Genomic DNA, 16,303 nt, shown 5'->3' on the forward strand with positions numbered 1-16,303 from the left:
CTATTCAAGGACAGTTAAAGTCCTGAATATACAATGGTGTATCCAGTCCACAATTCTTGGACGATACTTGAATGCTTCTCTTCAAGGAAACACTCACGCCAACTCCAGCGGTGTCTGTGGTTGCTCAACCGTCGTCGTAACTTGTCACGGCTCACACGGCGTCGTCATCCGATTCCTCCAGATCGACGATCGACTGGCCGCACACCATCATAAACACGTCTTCTTTGGCTGACGGGGCCACACTCAGCATAACTTCACCATCTCAGGGCCGACTGACTGACTCACACCTCCTGCTCCTTCACTCCTGACAGACTGTTCGTCGTCGCACGCTTTTATCTCCTCTCCCCAGGGTTCTAAAAGTGTCAGGAGCGTTCTTCGGCGTGTAGCACAGCCAAAGCTAGGGAAAGCGCGAGAGCTTTCTCGTAGGTTCCAATCGCCGCGGCGTCGCTCGGCGATGCGTCACCCCTTCCCTCTAGAAACATCCAGGCTTCGCCGGGCGTTTGATCTGAGACTGCCAGTGGGCGAGGAGGAGGCGGCGCGTCGGCGTCTTTTGATGCTTGTTTTTTCGTCGTTCGCGCTTCTGGGGCGAGCGGCTCGCGCCGTTCTCTTGCGCTGCCGTTTGAAAGTGGCCGCGCGCGCGCTTTAAAGCGCTCGTTCGTGACACTGCCCCCACTTCAACAATATTATCACATAATATTCAACAACACAAATGAGCGCGCACATACACACAACCAAAAATATCCCACATACAGAGTCCATAACTCAGTCCACACAATGCGCGTCGTATTCACAATAGAACTCTCAATACAATTCACAGGGCATTTCAATGTCACGACATACTAGAGATAAACACAAGTACTTAAATACAACATACCAACGTACATTTCATATAAACAATGCGAACACACAAAACAAAGCTCTTCATTTACAACGCTTATACAGTTATATCAATAGCACTGACACATAATGTTACGCAAATGACACTTGGGCTCACTAGTCGTATACACTTGACAAGGGATGTAATAATACAACACTTTCAAGCTCAAAAAATGCCAGGCCTGCGCTGAAACCGCAGCACAGTCACAGCGATAGCTAGAAGAGCGCCGTTTCTAGAGCCCGTTGTAAGCTCTCTTGGGGTACTAATACAAGTACACTAGCAAGGTACCCACTACGCCATAAATCACAATTTTTGTGAAGTTGGGAAGCACCTACTAAGCCATTATTCATCATTCTGCGGAGAAGGGAGGCACCAGCTACATGTCTCTAAAGCATTATGTGCACTGTGTTGAAGTGACGACTGATGACGATGAAGAATTATGGCTCAGCCCTTTGTAATGGGTTGGAAGCTTTAAACGGCCCACCAGTTTTGGGTGACGCCCGCCATGCTGTATAACGTACGTTGACGTGGGAGAGAGAGGGGGGGGCGAAGAATTTTATTGAGACCCCGAGGAAATGGATCATGCCCTTATGGGCTTCCTTGGCAACCAATACAAGTGCACTTGCGAGGAACCCACTACGCTATAAATCATTGTAATTTTTGAAAGGTAGGGAAGCAGGCACTATGCCATTTTTCGTCATTCTACGGAGAGCCGTGGTACCTGCTAAACGCATGTAAGGCATTACGCGCACTTTGTCGATGATGTGCCTGATGACGCTGAAGAATTATGGCAGAGCCCGTTGTAATCGGTTGGAAGCATTCAACAACCTACTCGTTGCGCAATTCGCATTGTGTGACGCCTGGTTAGAGAATTCGCGTTGTGCGACGCTTGGTGCTTATTTTACTCTCCTACCACGCTACATTGCATATGTTAATGTGGATCCTTCCCGACACGAAGCCTGTATAGGACCTTTTTGCAAAGCAGTTTCAAGCACCGGCATGGCTCAGGGGTTGAATACTGGGCTCCCAGGCAGAGGACCCAGGTTCGAACCTCACTCCATCCTGGAATTTTTTCTTATTTCGTTTTTTTTCATATTTCGAGCTATAGTGGTTACAGTCACCGGCGGCGGCGGCAGACAACTACGGCGCCAAAAACGACGGCTGAAATGATCTCCATAACCGCTTTCGCTGTAAAACACTTCAAATTGAATTCCAACAGCCTATCCTGTCATCATCGTGTCGCGCTTGCGCCCCTTCTTTCGGTGCTCGCTCGCTCTCTTTTTGTTTCTCTTCCTCTTCTTGGGAGCCGATCCATTTGACGGTGCCGGAGGGGGCACCGTCAGTATGAGCTCGGGCGACGTCTCTGCTGCCGTCGTCACATTCGACACCAGCAAGGTGTCGTCGCGTTCTATAGAACGTTCTCGGTGTTTCGTCAATTTCTGCGCGTCGTGGTGTTTTGCCTGGACGACCACCTTCGTCAACGTTTGAGCCGCAGATGATGGTAACCGCTCAGTTGCAGTGTCACCTGCTCGGCGCGTCTTCACATGCGGTACAGTGACCGTTGGTGTCTCACTGTTGACATTCTCTGACTACTCGGCTTCAGTATGAGCTCGGGCGACATCTTTCCTGGGATTTTTTTCAGAGGTTCCTTTCTGCCGCGGTTCCCGAACTGACGAGGGCTCCATCTTCGGGCCTTCTCCCAAACGTTCTGGATCGTATGGCCCTCGAGCTCCATCGATGTTTCCCACGATTAGGTCGAACAGGGGGTTATCCATGCACAGGGCAGTAACTCTCCCGCTGAAGTAAGGCGTCTCAGCCTCAATCTTGGCTGCAGGAAGCATTCGAATCGAACTATCAAGCAGGCAAATCGCTTGGGTATTGCCTGTGAACTCACTCTCTCGGACCAATTTCTTTCCTACGATAAGAGTAGTGCATCCACTATCTCTTAGTACCGTGACTTCCTTTCCACCAACCTTCCCCTTAAGTGTCGGCATTCCTTTCATTGTGCCTGTTGGCCGTGTTGTCATCGCAGAACCAATGAAATGCATCTTCTTACCGCTTTTCAGCTCGGCCGATTCATCATTGATCGCTTCCGCTTACTCTTTTGGCGGGGCATATGCACAAGCTGCTTGGTGGGCTTTACTCGCATCGCTTCGACATGCGCCTGCATTGTGCCCCGTTTGTCCACATTTAAAACACTTCAGCACACTGGGGCGAGGGAAGTTGGTCCGACAACTGTTAGCGCGATGGCCTACTCGGTTACACAGAAAGCATCGCGGAACACTCTCCGGTGCATGCTTGTTTTCTTCAGGTGCCGATTTCTTCGACACCTCGTGAACCTCCTTTTTTACTTTGGCCAGATTCGTGCCACCTTGCGCTTCTAAGAATTGATCGGCCAATTCAAGCATGTCCTCAAGCGATTTGGCTCTCCTCTCTTTCAGATACAGCGAGAGGCTCGGGTGGCAACTGGTGAGAAATTGCTCTCTGATAAGAAGCTCTCAAGCTCACCGTACTCCTGTGCCGTGTCTGAAAGTTCGATCCACCTGTCAAAGTAATGGCTGAGCCGCGCGGAATACTGCGTTGCCGTCTCGCCAACGGCTGGCTTTCCCGTACTGAACCGATCTCGGAAGCCTTCCACGGTGAATCTAAATCGCTTCAGCAAAGCAGCTTTCACTTTTGTGTAATTAGTTGCATCGGTAGGTGTCAGCCTACCGTACACACTGAGCGCTTCGCCACTCAAACAAGTGCTCAAAGCAGTTGCCCATTGCTGCTCCAGCCAATTTTGGCTTCTAGCTATCGTCTCAAACCTGTGCAGGTATGAATGAAGGTCATCCTTCCTCTCATCAAACGCCACAAGCAGTTTGCTTGGGTTCAAACAGAAGCTATGATCTTCCCTTTCGCTGCTCTCGACTCTAGCCTGGACGGGAGCTTCTGTGCGCTGCTGCAAACGGAGCCGTCCGAGTTCCATTTCATGCTGCCGTTGCCTTTCTCTCTCAGCCATCTCAGCCTGCATCTGTCTTTCTTGCGCCTCTATTTCTTCTTTGTCCCTCTCAGCTGGTAGCCTCTCTCTTTCAACTTCTGCTTCTCTCTCTTCCTTCATCTGTCGCTCTCTCGCCTTTCTTTCTTCCTTGGCCCTTTCAGCTGTCAACCTCTCTCTTCCAACCGCCTCCTTTTCGTTTTGGCTCATTTCGTAGTTCGTCCCCAGACAAACCCATCTTTTCACCAAGGGCAACTAATTTCTCAAGATCCATGATGCCCGTCAAACAAAACCTAGCCGCGTGCACAAAATCTCTGCCTAACTTCGAATCCCAAAACACTCTCTGCACACAGGCTAACGAGAACGCGGTGCAACACTCAAAAATCGTTCGCAAGCACTATCGACGTCTCAAGGCTCTTTCTCCCTACTTTCGACACACTTTGCACCAAAAAGGCCCTGTCGCGGACGCCAGTATAATTGTCACCGATCCCGTTGATGGGGACGGCAATCGGCGGGCGCATTCCAAGGGCTGGCGTCACGGCCCTCTGAAAACGCACCACGAAAGCGCGGACAATTTAGAGTTGGTCCTTTTGGTGAGACCAGCGAACGCCGGTTATGGTCCAAAGACCGAGTCAGAGCCGAGAGTCGATAACACAAACGAAAACGAAATATATTCTCAGTTAAGGCGATACAAATATCACAAACACACGCACACTCGGCTGGTACCAGTTACAACTTCACAATGTAACTCAGATGGTGCTTACAGAACGGGAACCAAACAGACAGATCACGCTACAAATGCAATCGCATGCATTACAACTATTCAAGAACAGTTAAAGCCCTGAATATACAATGGCGTATCCAGTCCACAATTCTTGAACGGTACATGAATGCTTCCCTTCAAGGAAACACCCACGCCAACTCCAGCAGGGTCTGTCGTTGCTGAACCGTCGTCGTAACTTGTCACGGCTCACACGGCGTCGTCATCCGATTCTTCCAGATCGACGATCGACAGGCCGCACACCATCATAAACACTTCTTCGTTGGCTGACGGGGCCACAATCAGCATAACTTCACCATCTCCGGCCGACTGACTCCTGCTCCTCCTGCTCCTTCACTCCTGACACTTTTCGTCGTCGCGCGCTTTTATCTCCTCTCTCCAGAGTTCTGGAAGCGTCGGGAGCGTTCTCCGACGTGTAGCACAGCCAAAGTTAGGGAATGGGCGAGTGCTTTCTCGTAGGTTTGAATCGCGGCGGCGTCGCTCGGCGATGCGTCACCTCTTCCCTCTAGAAACATCCAGGCTTTGCCGGGCGTTTGATCTGAGACTGCCAGTGGGCGAGGAGGATGTGGCGCGTCGGCGTCTTTTGATGCTTCTTTTTCGTTGTTCGCGCTTCTTGGGCGAGCTGCTCGCGCCGTTCTCTTGCGCTGGCGTTTGGAAGTGGCCGCGCGCGCGCTTCATCAAGCGCTCGTTTGTGACAGGCGTCAATAAATCTCATCGATGGTCCTTCTTGGATAATGAACAGGTGTTCCCTGCGACTACTTTTACTTCGTTTGTTGTTCATCCTTTGCATCATTCTGGGCTTCATTTCGACACGCTGCGCTTAAAACTTGAGAGCTGTTGAGTTCGCGTGATCTGTCTTCTTCTCTTTTGTTTTCTATGGCTTTTTCTATCTTTGTTTCTTCTTGTATTGCTTCCTCAACTTCTGGGTCATCAACCGAGAACTGGAGCTTATTGTGAACACAAATTGGCAGAACGCCATTCACTTCGGCAGTTCATTTTATAAATAAAAACAATATTCTTCACAGCTGTGACTATCATGAATATATCAACGAGTGTCCTTCTTTCCCTGTCGTAGTCGTATAAGCGTTGTTTTTCCCTTTCGTTATACAATACCAATTGACGCAACGTCGCTCACTTCTGCAGCTCATTTTTTTATAAAACACAAAAAAATTCTTCGCATCTGCGACTATCAAGAATATCGCATCGTGTGTCGTTCTTTCCCAAGTTCTCGTCGTATAGGAGTTGCTTTTCCCTTTAGTTATACTACACCAACTGGCACAACACCATTCACTTCTGCAGTTAATTTTTTAAATAAAAATGCCCATATAATTGCTATCGTAATAAAATAAAAATTCTTCACAGCTGCGACTGTCATGACTATCGCATCGTGTGCTGTTCTTTCCCTGTACTCGTCGTATAAGCGTCGTTGTTTCCTTTCTTCATACAACACCAACTGCCACTACGTCGTCCACTTCATTATTTCATTTAAAAAAATAAATAAAACTTGCTGCTGGGCGAGTTGGTTCATACTTGCAAGGAAAGAATATTGATGCGCACACACATAAAAACACGGACCCAGGAGACTCGGACGAGCGCAAACTTTCAACTAACTTTATTTTTCGTCGTCAGCAATTTATGCCATCAGTCACGTGGTCACAGAAGGGACTGCTGCCATATGATTCAGCGCAGTCGAACTAGTTAAGCGGGCGATAGTGAAGCTTTGTCTGGGGTCTGCGCTTGGAAAATCGTGCCCACATGCTAGGCAGGACAGCTTTAGAAATCAAGTACGGCGAGTGTTCGAAGCCGGATACCCTTGCACGCTCGTTACCGCAGTCCCAGAGGCTCTCCTGCGAGAGTCAAAAGTACCCCGTCCCGGTAAGACACGAGGGCCGCAAGCCAGGAGCCGCCCTGTAGTGTTGCCCTACATTCACCGCACTTCTCACAATCTGAAGAAGGTTGCGGGCAGGCACGATGTGCCGATGGTTTTTTTCGGCCCCGCGCAAGCTGGCAAAGCTCTGCCCGAAAATTCCTTCGGCTAAGAAGAATCCTGGAGCGTGTGGCATGAAGCACGAAATGCCTTATGTAGCCTGCGCGGTTGGTGCCGTCTAAGAGGTTTCGCTTTCATGTGGAAAGTCTTATGTCGGGCATACCGGAAGGTGCATCAACGGTCGTGCAAGGGAGCGTGAATTGACCATAGTTAATAAAAGAGAACGCGCATTTACCAGCGCATGTCAGGCATTGCATGCGCGTACGGAATTTCCGAGCGATCCGAGTTTTGGGCCGAAGCCAAGATAGCACCGCACGGGAACTTTTGGAAGCCTATATTATCTCAACTAGAGGAAACGCGTGTGTTAGCCAGCCTTCTGTTTCCTTATTGCATGGTGAAAAGAAATTCTTGCGTGGCTTGTCGTGATCTGACAGTGAAAAGCGATTAGCGTTGTGACCACGTGACTGATGGCATGTATTGTTGACGACGAAAAATAAAGTTAGTTGAAAGTTTCCGCTCGTCCGAGTCTCCTGAGTCCGTGTTTTTGTGTGTGCGCATCAATATTCTTTCCTTGTAAAAAAATAAAAAAAATCTTCACTTCTCTGACTATAATGGATATCGCACCATGTGTTGTTCTGTCCATGTCCTCGTCGTATAAGCGTGGTTTTTCCCTTTAGTTATACAACAACAATTGACACAACGTCTTTCACTTCTGCGGTTGATTTTTTTTTATAAAAGAGAAGACAAAATTCTTCACATCTGTGACTGCCATGATATCGCATCGTATGTCGTTCTTTCCTAAGTCCTCGTCGTATAAGCGTTGTTTGTCCCTTTAGTTATATAACACCAACTGGCACTACGTCGTTAACTTCTGCAGTTCATTTAAAAAAAAATAAAAGAACAATAAAAATTCTTCACTGTTGTTACTATCATGAATATCGCACCGTGTGTCGATCTGTCCCTGTCCTCGTCGTATAAGCGTTGTTTTTACCTTTAATTATAGGACACCAACTGGCCGAACGCCATTCACTTCTGCACTTCATTTTTAATAAAAGAAAAAAATGCTTCACAGCTGTGACTATGATGAATATAACACCGCGTGTCGTTCTTTCCCTGTCCTCGTCGTATCAGTGTTGTTTTTCCCTTTATTTATAGAACACCAAAGGGCACAACGACATTCACTGCTGCAGCTCATTTTTAAAATAAGAACTATAAAAATTCTTCACAGATGTGACTATCATGAATATCGCATCGTGTGTCGTTCTTTCCATGTCCTCGTCGTATAAGCATTGTTTTTCTCTTTCGTTATACAAAACCAATTTGGCACAACGTCGTTCACTTCGGCGGTTGATTTTCTTTATAAAACACAAAACATTTCTCACTGCTGTGACTGTCATGAATATCGCATCGCTTGTCGTTCTTTCCCTGTGCTGGTCGTATAAGCGCGCTTTTTCCTTTCGTGATGCACGAGTGATCGAGCAAGCCCCTCCCCCCCACCGGCCCCCCCTTTCCTCAAGCCATTTTTTGTCAAGCTGTTCTCCGCCACACAATCTTGCAGCAGTGGTTCCTAAACCCAAGTTGTGAGAGTATTTAGATGTTCACGATTTCTTTGTACTTTTACCGTTTGGTGCTTCGGGGTTGCATTCTGAGTTCTAACAAATAGTCGCAACTTCTCAATAACGATTTTCCCCTCTTGTCGTAGCACATGAAATTCTCCAGGATTCCCTCCGGTTCACTAAAAGCAGTGAATGCAAGCGTATTCAACAAAGCATTTCGTTGGAAGCACAGGTGTGCATTCTACCATGGAGCGCATATAAGAAAGCGACTCGACACGTCCTTTCAGTGCCGGAGCCTAAACACACACAATTGATTTTTTTTTCTGAGCCCTTCGCGCCAGCCTTGCTGCCGCGCCGCTTAAGGTCTCACCTGACATCTTCTTCCTTCACTGTGCAATATCGTCGATATCGCTGGCGCTACATAGCTGCTCCCCCTACAGAGCAGCATGATCTTCGAACGAGATTCAGGGCTACCATGAAACTCGGCGGATTGAAGTAGCGTCCGCACCGACGGGAACGGAGACGTGTGGGACTGGATTGAGTTATAAGACTGTGGGAGTCGTCTCGCCGTAGGCTGGCGTCAGCCGCTCCAGGGCGATGGTGTCAGGTTTACCGTGAACATCCACGATATGTGTCGACTCGCGTTACTCCAGTACCGGAAAGGGCCCGAGGTGCTGTGGGTGGAGAGCAGGCCAAATAGGTTCAAAGCTCACGAAAACGTGGGTTGCGTGGGTCAAGTCAGTTGTAATGTAAGGTGTGCGTGCTGGAAGAAGACTTATCAGACAGGGTTTCAAATTCCGGAACAGGTCCCGAAGAAGGTGCACGTACTCGTGAGTCGGAGTTGTCGAGGGTGGTTGTGATAAGATGTCGCTTGGCAGACGGAGCAGAGTCCCGTCTTCGAGCTCCGCACTCGAGCACCCGATGTCCGATTTCAAGGCGCAACGGATACTCAGGCGGAAGGGCATCCCGTGCACGACGTAGCATGCGCATCTGTAAAAGCTTTCTCTCACCAGGTGACCATCAATAACCAAATCACCTTGCCGTCACCCCATTACCTACCTATGGACGCTATTTTTGTTACCTCGGAAGGTATTCGTGCGGTCATAAAAAAACTTAAAAACTCATCATCATGTGGAGTTGATGGTATCAATACTAAATTCTTGAAAAACACTGTTGAATACTCCTCTATTATCCTGTCATGCATTTTTCACAGTCTCTGCAGCATTCTAGCCTTCCGGAATACTGGCTGGTCGGTAAGATAGTTCCAGTTCACAAGTCGGGGGTAACACACAATCCATCAAACTTCCGTCCGATTTCACTCACATCTGTCCCGTGCAAAATACTTGAGCATATCATTTTCACTCACCTTGTTAACGTTCTCGAGTGTAACCAGTTTTTCACACTCTCACAACATGGTTTCCGCAAGAATTTTTCTTGCGAAACGCAGCTCTTAGTTTTTACTAACGACTTGCATGTCCTACTCGATTGTGGATACACCATCGGCTGTATTTTTTTAGATTATTCTAAGGCATTCGATAAGGTCAGTCATCAGGTACTACTTCTTAAGATGAAACGTTTAGATCTAGATCCTAACGTGTTTAACTGGATTCGAGCCTTTTTTCTAACCGAACACAGTTTGTTTCTGCTAACAATGTTGATTCCCCCGTCCAGCCGATGCTCTCGGGTGTTCCTCAAGGCTCTGTGTTGGGACCCTTACTGTTCTTAATTTTCATGAACGACCTGCCAACTAACGTCTCATGAAAGGTATGCCTATTCGCAGATGACTGTGTAATTTATAGAAAAATAACTAACCAAGACGATGTTACCTCGCTCCAGACGGATTTAAATAACATATTTACTTGGTGTCAATCATGGAACATGGAACTAAACATTTCAAAATGCAAAGGAATGCGTGTGTGCCGCACCTCACTCGTATGCCCAGAATATCATCTTAACGATACCCATCTCGAGTCTGTTTCATCTTACAAATATCTAGGTGTTCATATTTCCAGTAACCTCTCATGGAACGATCATGTGGAGTACATCATCGCCAAGGCTAACTGTTCACTCGGGTATTTTCGCAGGAACTTCTACATGGCACCCTCATCCCTTAAGACGCTTCTTTTCACTACATATATCTATCCATCACGTGAATACGCGTCATCCATCTGGGATCCTGGTGGCACTACACTAACACATGAATCGGAAGCAGTCCAGAATCGTTCCGTTCGCTTCATTTTATCCAATTATAACCGCACGGCCAGTGTTACCCTAATGAAGTCCCAGCTCAACCTTCCAGAACTCGCCGTTCGGCGTAAAATAGCCCGGCTCAGTCTCTTTCATAAACTTTATTATCATAACAATAGCCTTCGCGAACAGTTTGTTAAACCCCCCTCATTCATATCACCCAGAATTGACCACCTACAAAAAGTTCATGTTCCTCGCTGCAGAACCGTAACCTATTCGCATGCCTTCATTCCAAGAACCACATCCCAATTGAATCTACTACCACAATAAGCTACCACTATTACCGATACATCACGTTTTAAGGTTTTTTTGCAAAACATGTTTGGCGCTGTTTGATTCTGCTTCGAGTTATCTATCTCATGTTTTCTTCTTCCTTTTTTTGTGCTTTGGCTTCTTCTTGTTGTTGTTCTTCGCTTTGGTTCTTGAATATGTACTACCTGTATTATCGCTACCGCTACATTCTATTTTTTTACACATTTCATATGTAATCTATTTTGTATAATTCTGTGAATTGTTGAAGTTTCGCTCCTTTATTTTTGTATCAAGTGTTGTTTTCCATTTTCGATATGTAACATGCCCCTCCCCTCTGTAATGTGCAAACCCTGAGGGTAAATAAATAAATAAATAAACAGTGGTAGACGTTGAACCCACTGCGATGGCGCGCCATGGGCAATAAGTGCTGCCTTGAGCTGTCGCTGAAAGTGTTCCGCGAGACCATTGGTCCGGGGATGGTTGGCGGCCGTACGCAGACGTGTCGTGCCAAGGGAGCACAGGAGCTTCTGAAAGAAAGCAGACCCGAATTGCTGTCCTCAGTCAGTGATAACCTTAATAGGGCATCCGAAGCGGGCAACCTATGTTGGGGAAAATGCTGCCACGATGGTTGCGTTGCAGCAGAGCTGTCTTGAAGTGATGTGGATTCTGACCAACGAGTAAACATAATAATCATATATGGTGTTTAACGTCCCAAAACCACGACATGATTATGAGAGACGCCGTAGTGGAGGGCTCCAGAAATTTCGACCACCTGGGGTTTTTTAACGTGCACTTAAATCTAAGTACACGGGCCTCAAACATATTTGCCGCCACCGAAATGCAGCCGCCGCGGCCGCGATTCGATACCGCGACCTTTGGGTCAGCGGTTGAGGGCCATAATCACTAGACCACCGTAGCGGGGCAACGAGTAAACCTGTCGACAGATTAACTAGCGAAATGCATCACACGGTGGTAGTGGTCCAACGATGCCGCTGTCAACAATGTTGGAACGATGGTCAGGCTGAATAAACTGGCGTGTTGAGTGAACAGGGTAATTGTGAACATTTGCACGTTGGCAGTGTGCACATGCACGTACCCAGTCGCGTACATCTGCGTTCATCCGGGGCCATACGTAGCGCGATGAAACAAGGCGTTGCGAGGCACGAAAGTTAGGGCGAGCGAGGTGGTGCAGTGTGTCGAAAAGCTGCTTGCGTAACGTGCTAGGGACAAATGCTCTGGTGTGTCTGTAGAAGTGTCGCAGACGAGGGTGGCCCCATCAAGCAACACAACGCCCAATCGCAATGCTGTATTAGATGTGCGCAGTTGTATGAGCTCGGGATCATTAGCTTGGTGTGCGGCGAGCGACTGCACATCGAGTGGCGCCGTCTTGCAGGTGATGTCACGACGTCCATCCGGCTGAGAGTGTCAGCAGGTATATTCTGGTCACCACTGACGTGTCGGATTTCGGTGGAGAATTCCGCTGTAAACAAGAGATGGCGGATTTCTCATGGCGTGTGCGGCGACGACTCTGTGCAAAGCGCATATGACAAGGGCTTGTGGTCCGTGAAAATGGTAAAGGGTCGACCTTCGACGATAAGGAAAAAATGAAAGATGGGGATGTAAATTCCAAGCAACTCTCGACCGAAGGGGCTCTAACGAGCTTGTGTTATGCTGAGCTTCTTGGAGAAGAAAGCGAGGAGTTGCCATGAGTTGTCAACACGCTGCTGGAGAACCGCTCCTACGGCTGTGCTAGAGGTGTCAGTCATGAGGGCTAGAGATGCTGTGGGGTTGGGGTGAGCAAGAAAGGCAGCATTTGCAAGTGCACCCTTGATCTGGATAAATGTGCCCTCAGAAATGGCATCCCAATGCAGCAAGGATATCTTGTGCTAACCAGCTGGTAAGCAGACAGTCCAGAGGCGCTACTCTATCAGCAGAATTCTTGACAAATCAGCGGCAAAAGCTAACCATGCCGAGGAACTGCCGCAGCTGAGTGATCGTTATGAGCCTAAGGCAGTTCTCGACTGCTTAGATTTTTGATGAAGGTGGGCGGATGCCATTGGTATCGAGGCGATGTCCAAGAAAGACCAAGTTAGAAAAACCGAACTCCCGTTTTCAGATGTTGATGACGATGCCGCGTTCAGATGGCTGTTGTAGCAGACATCGAAGGTTTTGTAAATGCTCTTCGGCATAATTACTGGCCACCAAGTAGTCCTGGACGTAGGCGAAAAGGGTAGGCCACGCGTGACCGTGTCAGTGAAACGTTAAAATGACTGAGCGGCGCTCCTGACACCAAACGGCATTCGCAAAAACTCGAAGTGTCCGAATGGTGTTCTAATTGATGTCTTCGGTATGTCTTGCTCAGTGACGGTATTTTGGTGGCAGGCGCGGACAAGGGCAATCTTCGAAAAGTTGTTGGCGCCATGCAGAGCGGCGGTGAAATCCTGGATTTTGGGTTAAGGGTACCGATCGGGAATTGTCTTCGTGTTCACAGATCGGTAGTCTCCGCAAGGCCTCCAGTCACCCGATTTCTCAGGCACCATGTGGAGTCTAGCTGCCCAGTTACTGGCGGATGGACGCATTATCCCCAATTTCAGCATGTGTTCAAATTCTGCACGTGCAACTTTCAGCTTCTTTCTCCGGGGCAAGTCGACGTGGCCGGAAGAAAGCAGGAGGTCTGGATGTAACGTTGTGGTGTCGCACGTCGTGGCATACTGTTTTTTCCCATTAGGTGGTGCGGTGATATCAGGGAATTCTCGTAGTAAAGTCGCAAAGGGTTCATTGGAAACCTTAGCACAAGAGAGAGCTAAATCTGCGGTTTACAACGCAGCAATGCCTTTCACAGAGAGGAAAATTGTCGTGTCTAGGACACATTGGCGCTTGACGTCGACAATTAGGCCATGGTCGGTGATGAAATCAGCACCGATAATGGCAGAAGGAACGTCACCAACCATAAGCACCCATCTAAACGGTCTTCGTAGTCCAAGGATGAGCGTGAGCGACCGTTGTCGAAATACCGGAATTCGCTTTCCTATCACAGCTTGCAAGTACAGCATGGGAGCAGCGGCGCGATCTCTTCCTGTAGCAGGTAAAATGCTAACCTGTGCGGCTGTGTCAGTTAGGAAGCAATGCCCAGTGACCTTGTCAATGACATAGAAGAGGCTACATGGGGTGGGCCCGTCTAGCGGTCGGCCAGACGGTTTCCCGACCAGGCGCAAGGGAGGAGGTAGGGACGTGCGCGGTCACCAAAATGGCGGTGATATCAGCAGATGATAGACTGCTGTGCTTCACCGTTGCGCTGGCTCTCGATAGATGGACAACGTCCACAAGATGGGGAACGGCGACGTTGACGTGAGGAGGAAAAACGCTTCTACGAGTGGTCGCAAGCAGAAGCTTCGCCAGTCTATCGCACAACTTAGCGACGGCAAATGGTATTGACGCTGGATCTGACCGGTTTGGCAGTGAAGGGCTGACAGCGTGCGATGCTGAAGCCGGAATGGCACCTGCGACCAAAGGAAGTGGATTGGCAACTTCCACAACCTATTGGGCCAGTGCAGTGAGATCTGAAAAATTCTGGATTGAAGAAGTGGTCAGCCCCGCCTGGACTTGGATAGGCTAGGGCTGAAGGAATAGCTTGCGTACGAAGGTGTTGTCCGTGTTAGAAGCGCGTGGACCGAGAAGATTAAAAAATCGATGCAGTAACTGGCTTCGTCGTTGATTGCCGAGTTGTTCAATTGAAAGTAGCTGGTGCAACCATGTGCGTTCAACAATGTGCGTTCCAACCATGTGCGATATAGCTGTGTGGTCCAGTATAGCGGCCTTGATTACGTCATAAGGCGACTGTGGTAGGTCGTGCGCGAACGAATGGAGAAGGTGGGAAATCTTCGCGAATATGGTCGCTGGAAGCGCGTCGACCACAAGGCGACGGGCGGAAACGGTGACGAACGGTTCCGGAACAGTCAAGAAATGTCAACGGGTGGATCCGGAGTACTCACTGAGCTTGCCACTCTGAATATGCTGAAATCGCTGTCCCTGAGCCAGAATGTAAGAAAGTATGGCGGTTGCTATGGCGACGGCTCGGCGGCGGTTTGGCTATTTTTAGCAACGGTGCAGCAAGGTGTTTTGTTAGCGGACGTCTTCCTGCCATGTTTAACAGCTTCGTTGTTAAAAAGTAATGCATCTTTTAAGCTGGCTAAGATTTTCGCATAAGGAATGCTTTATGACACCTAATCTAAACAAGGCAAAAGTTCATGGGAATGTGAAGGCTTGAAGTGATGAGAAAATTCTTAAACAGAGAATGTCGTTTGTTTATAACTTTATAAATTTGGTATTAAACCGTTACTACGCTCGGCCACGTTGCACTTATAAGAAGCACTAGAGCGATAGCGATGAGAGAGAAAGCCTTCATGGTGCTCAGTTTCTCGCATGAGTCGGCTGGAGTGATCGACCTTACTGATCCTTAAATACTCGATCAGCGCTTCCAGCGACCGTCCGCGTACATTTTTTTCATGTAATTTTGGAAGGCCGCTTCTAGTAACCGAATATTATTGGGCTTGTGCAGTCTTTAGCGCGTTTGGCGTGCACAACGGAACGCATGCCGCATTTTGCTATCGCTGACGCCTACCTCCACAATCGGAAGACTCGGCACATGTGCACAGTGCGTCCGAGGCCTGGGTATTTTACTACAGCGTTCACACCGTCATCAGCGAGCGCCTCTAACGAAAGTGCGCTGAGAGGACGTGGTGTGCGCGCTTGCCAAATACTCTCGCCGAACACTGCGCATGTGTCGAGCCTTGCGTTGATGTACTAGGCCCCGCTGACAGCACAGTGTGGAGCGCACTTCCGTGTTCACGCTAAGTGTGCTCGCGACTGAACGTTCACGTCTACTCTCCACAAGACCGCACTAATACAAACGAGAAGAAAGCGATACCCACTGGCGCAGACTTAACTGCACGTCCTTGGGTGCGAAGCATTGCGTCGTAGATGTGGACATGCCGCGAACATGTAATAACAGTTGCTGGGGTTTAACGTCCCAAAACCAGCGTATGAGTACGAGGGACGCCGTAGTGGAGGGCTCAGGAAATGTCGACCACCTTGGCTTCATTAAAGTGCACCTAAATCTGAGTACATGGGCCTCAAGCATTTTCGCATCGATCGGACATGCTGACAGCAATCCTACCCACTTCATCGCAAAAAATTACGCAGTTAATAGACTGATCTTGCGCAACTTCCACAAAGTGGCGGAATAAAATTACGAAAGGTGCTTCGCGAATAACCACACGTGTAATAAACATATCGCATACGTGGGGTCTTCGGGATTGTCTGGTATAACGTATTCCTGTCGACAATGCCCATTGTCGTTCGCAAGCCTGTCAATCAAGAGGAGCCGTTTCCACTCGCAACGTTAGTAGGACGTGTATTGTCGAACTCCAAAGCCTTAATATTTTCACCTGCCGCGTGAGGAAGTGTCATCCCGTCAAGGCGATCTCATAGAAAGGCGCTGAATATTTAAACCTCGGTGATGCGTCTCATTCCAGCCGGCTCCGGCAAGAAGCCACCATGAAGGCCTTCGCCATCATCGCCATCGCTCTGGCGCTTGTCGCCCAGAGCAGCTTCGCCCAACGCGGTG

This window comes from Rhipicephalus sanguineus, chromosome 7, assembly GCF_013339695.2.
Source record: "Rhipicephalus sanguineus isolate Rsan-2018 chromosome 7, BIME_Rsan_1.4, whole genome shotgun sequence".
NCBI lineage: Eukaryota > Metazoa > Arthropoda > Arachnida > Ixodida > Ixodidae > Rhipicephalus > Rhipicephalus sanguineus.